The sequence below is a fragment of the Pinus tabuliformis genome, chromosome 4_2, assembly GCF_031772625.1.
Source record: "Pinus tabuliformis cultivar Carrire ecotype Pingquan chromosome 4_2, CPIR1, whole genome shotgun sequence".
In the NCBI taxonomy this organism is placed as follows: Eukaryota; Viridiplantae; Streptophyta; class Pinopsida; order Pinales; family Pinaceae; genus Pinus; species Pinus tabuliformis.
The window spans coordinates 1005386814-1005391878 of record NC_142304.1 but is presented as its reverse complement, the minus strand read 5'-3'; positions in this window follow the sequence as shown (position 1 = coordinate 1005391878).

Below are 5065 nucleotides of genomic sequence, written 5' to 3'. Positions count from 1 at the left end.
GCTAAAGACTGTCACCTTTAGAGTAGGGATAGAGTCATCCGAGTCGGATACTTTTCCCCACAACAATGAGGCCTATATAGAGGCTACAGACTCCACATGGAGGATATGAAGAGAAGTATTCTTGTATGACAGGCATATGGCTTGTGGAGTGTTCTCCTTCCTTAAGGAGTGAATGTATGGTGTTGCCCTACCTTAAGGGTTTTGATCAGTAAAGAATCATTTCATATTATATCTGGGTTTATTTGCATTATATTATATTTTTATATCAGATATGTAATATTTCCGGGTTAGATCTACAACACAAACTCTATCTTCTTAGGTTCCTTTCGTTGGATTTCATGTTTAATAACATCTTTCACCTCTCTGAACACCACATCTCGGCTATACACAACCTTCAGTGTGATTGGGTTCCAAAGCTTATAACCCTTTAAACCATCCTTATACCCAATAAAGATGCACTTTTCAGATTTACTATCCAACTTGGTTCATTTCTCCTTTGGAACATGTACTTATGCATCACATCCAAATACCCTCAGATGTGAAAGAGAGGGTTTCTTACCAATCCATACCTCTTGTGGAGTCTTATCCTCCAACGCTAATGAAGGTGACCTATTGACTAGGTAACATGTAGTATCCACCACCTCTGCCCAGAATTCCTGTCCTAACCCGACACCACTGAGCATGCTTCTTGCCCTTTCCATCAACATCTTATTCATTCTTTCTGTAACTCCATTTTGCTGAGGTGTATATGGAGTAGTCTTCTGCTATGCTATACCACACTTCCTACAAAATTCTTCAAATTTCTTACTGCAAAACTCCATCGTTATCTGTGCTCAACACCTTTATCCTCTTCTCTGTTTGGTTTTCCACCATAACCTTAAATTCTTTAAACCTGTCAAAGACTTCAGATTTCTTCTTAAAGAAATATATCCATGTTTCCTTCAGAAGTCATCTATAAATGATACACAGTACACAGACTTACCCAGTGATGGAACTTTCACAGGTCCAAGCACATCACTGTGCACAAGTTCTAATATCCATTTCGCCGTCTTACTACCAGAGGGGAAACTCACTCGATTATGCTTCCCATATACACAATTTTCACAGAAATCAAAATCCAGAGAGCTATTACTCATACCTTCTACCATACCTTTACCATGAAGTATCCGAAGACCCTTTTCTACAATATGTCCAAGCCTTTGATGCCACAACATGGTTTTCTCTCCAGAGACCACTAGATTTTCTACTCCACTTTCAGGAACCACAAAACTCTTCCACCCATCAATAACAGTGCTACCTTGCAGCTTGTACAGAGTTCCAATCTGAACTCCTCGCATCAATACCAGTGCTCCTCAAACCATCTTGCAGGTATCCTTCTCGAACACTATTTTTACACCTGGATCATCTAGCTTGCTTATAGAAATCAGATTTCTGGCCAATGCAAGAATATGTAGAACACCCGAAAGTGTTCTAACCCTTCCACCTTGCAACTTCAACTTTACTTTTCTGCGACCAATGATTTTAGCCTTCTTATCATCCCCCAAGAAGACATCACCACCATCATATTTCTCATACTCATAGAACCACTCTCTATGGGGAGTGAAGTGAAAGGATGCACCTGAGTCAATCAACCATGCCTCATGATCTACATGTGTACTTGAAGAAGCCAAGTACACATCCCCACCTTTACCTGTGGTGGTTTTCGCCTTTGTAGAAGGAGCCTCATCAGATCCCTTTCCTTTGTCAGGAGCTTTAGATTTACAGTCCCTTTTGTAGTGCCCTTCCTTTCCACATTTCTAGCACTCCACCTTTACAGGTTTTCCTGGAGATTTATATCTCCCTTTAGATTTAGATATCCCACTCGATGACTTATTTTTGTTTCTATTCTGGGTCCACCCTCGTACAGACAAGGCATCACCATTTTGGCTCTCCATATTTTTCTGTCTCATCTCCTCCATCAGCAAGGATGAGACTGTTTCATCAAAATGCAAGGCAGTTGCATTGCTACCTATTGCAATAACCAGACTATCCCAGGAATCTAGTAGAGAACACAACAAACCGATGCACTTATCTTCATCTGAAATTTTAATATCAACAGATGCTAACTAACTTACCACAATATTAAATGCATTCAAATGCTCTATCACCGAGTCTCCATCTTTCATCCTCAGGTTATACAACTTTTTCCACAGGAACAGTTTATTCACTAGAGACTTAGATTGATACAAAGTCCCTAACTTTTCCTACAAAGCCTTCGCCCTAGCTTCCCCTGATACATTTAGCAATACTAATTTTGAGACACACAATCGTATTGTGCTCTTTGCCTTCTGATCCAACTTCTTCCATTCTTCATCAGACACTCCCGTTGGTTTAGTACCCAGATCTACCACGATCCACTGGTCTTTATCCACCAACAGATCCTCCATCTTGAGTTTCCACAACTCAAAACTCTGACCATTAAACTTATCGATCTCTATCTTTCCACTACTCACCATCTTCTTTCACCACCAGAATCGATCTCGCAGATCTCCCACTGAACAGGGTCTACCATAGGCCCGAGCGAAACCCCTCAGCAACAAAGGCGTCCCCTTGAAGCCAAAACTGCTCTGATACCAAATGTAGGTTTTAACCCCATACATAAATTACCTGCATACGAATTCTAAAACACAGAAAATAAACAATGCGAGAGCATAACACATAAAACACATATACACAGAGATTGTCCCCTGGATCCCAAAACTGGGACTACCAGCTTGATTTCTCATTATGCTCCTTTCAATGTTATAATACATATTTAGACATGCCGAAGCATCCAATAACATGGACCGAAAACCATTGTGTCCAATACCATGGACCGAAAACCATCGCGTCCAAAAACATGTGCGAAAATCATTCACAAAACCATAGGTGGGTCCACCCAACCTAACATAGGGTCCAAAACCAAAATTGTTCGGGGCGCTGCCCCTGAACCCATAAAGTGGGGTTACGGGTACACCTCAAACCCCCCCTCGCTACACAATTGGTGCAATGAAGGGGGTACTCCACCCCCCCCCCCTCCAACCCCCCGGTTAACTACGTGGGATAGTCATGGAAATAATGTAACACAACCCAAAAAATACAAGAAAAGAATGCACACACAAAGAGACACCAGGCTTGGTTTGAGACCGGGGAAAAGCCAAATATGGGGAAAACCATTGCAAATCTTCTTCTTCTTAGATCGTCATCAAATGATTTAGCAAAAGAGTGTACAATGATCCATAACTTTATCTATGCAACAAAACAACTATGATATCCATGAAACATATCTAATCAAAACCATGATTCTGAGTACTCTAGTGTGTTGTCACCGATTGTAGCCAACTGCTGGATATTGCTACCACTATGTTGAACACTTTTGTCATTGAGTGAAATCTTTGGAATAATGAAATCTCATCTTTGAGTCTCGGACGTAAGGAGGAGGGGTTGTGCAAGCGTCTATAGCAATTCTAGATGCTCTCTACGGAACTAGAAGACTGCATTTAGAACAGATCTAGACACCCCCAAGTGAACTGGATGAGAGTGTATGGGGTCAAACATACTTAGGTCTCCCTCAAACCCTAGATTCTCTCATAAGGATTTTGTATGAGCGTCTATATCAGTTTGGATGCTCTCAGAACCCGTTGTACTGTTCAACGACCACCCCCCATTTATTGATTTAATAGTTAATATTCTATTGATAAATGGGGACCCTTTATAAAATCCTCCAAAAAAACTTAACACTCAAGTGCTTTCTTTTTGAATTATTATAAATAAATTTCTAAATAATAGAAGATATGAAGCCAAATCCCTTTACGACTAACAATTCTTGCTTTATCACATATCACCAGATCATGTGTGTCAAAGGTTAATTAACAATCGGGATTTGCGAATTGTGATAAGAGAGATCACCATAATAAACTTATGGTATCATTAAAATTTTCATTTAATACTAAGGCTTAAAGTATTTCTTGCAAAATAAAGTACCTATCGCAATCACATATTGACATTCACAAAAAGCACAAACAAACAAAACCTTTGGAATATGCGAATTGTGATATTGTGACATAACAAGCCAAAATTCATCGCATCGTGGCCCTTACTCAAAGGTCAATCTTTTGAAATATTAAAAGTTTGTGAAACGCGATATGACCCGAACCCGATGGAAGTATACGATAAATTTTATAAACTTTGGTTAAGTTCGGTGCATAGTAAAAGGTCACTTTATGCAATAAAGATTCATTCAAGCAAAATTCACTTTAAATGATAAAAGGTAAGCCGCTCACATTGCATCTCATAAAATTCTTAACAACTTCGAAATAATGCATAATCGAAAATGCGATATTGCGATTTGTGATAATCTTTATCGTAATCTCATAATCGACTTTTCGCACTTTAAACTCATCACCTTAAATTTTTTCCTTACATGTTTGTGATGTGATGACTTAAATGAATAATGAAGGCCATAATAAAAGTTATTAGTGATTATTTAATGAATTTTAATGACATTTATGTTTAAAACGGCTCAACGTGATTTGATATCTTTCATCTGCATTTTCGAATAAAAGCTTCTTCCTTGTCACCTTTCGGAATTAACTGTATCATTGAATTTTCACTGTCATTTTCACTCTGTGTTTATCCGATAATCTTCATTGCTCCATTTCAGGGAACCTCTAAAGAAAACAAAGTTTGAGAAGATGGCAAAGAAGGGAAAAGCTACTGTATCAGAGAAATCAGACATGATACCACTTTTCTATGATATCACGTGCAACAAAGACGGAGGAACCACATCATGGGAAGCTATGTATAACCTGCTGGAAGAAGAGAAACCCAGGTCACCGGAAACGAAGGCAACATCTGATGTCGAAGAATCATCTCACGCTTCCTATTTTGAGGCAACATGTTCATTTTTACACAAAATAGCAACAAGACCTAAGATATTACCATACACAGATATGGTAAAATGGGTGATTGATAATGTAAATATCTCAGACAGAACTTTCAGGAATGCAAGACATGAAGTCATGGGGTCTTTCACATGAGGCAGTCT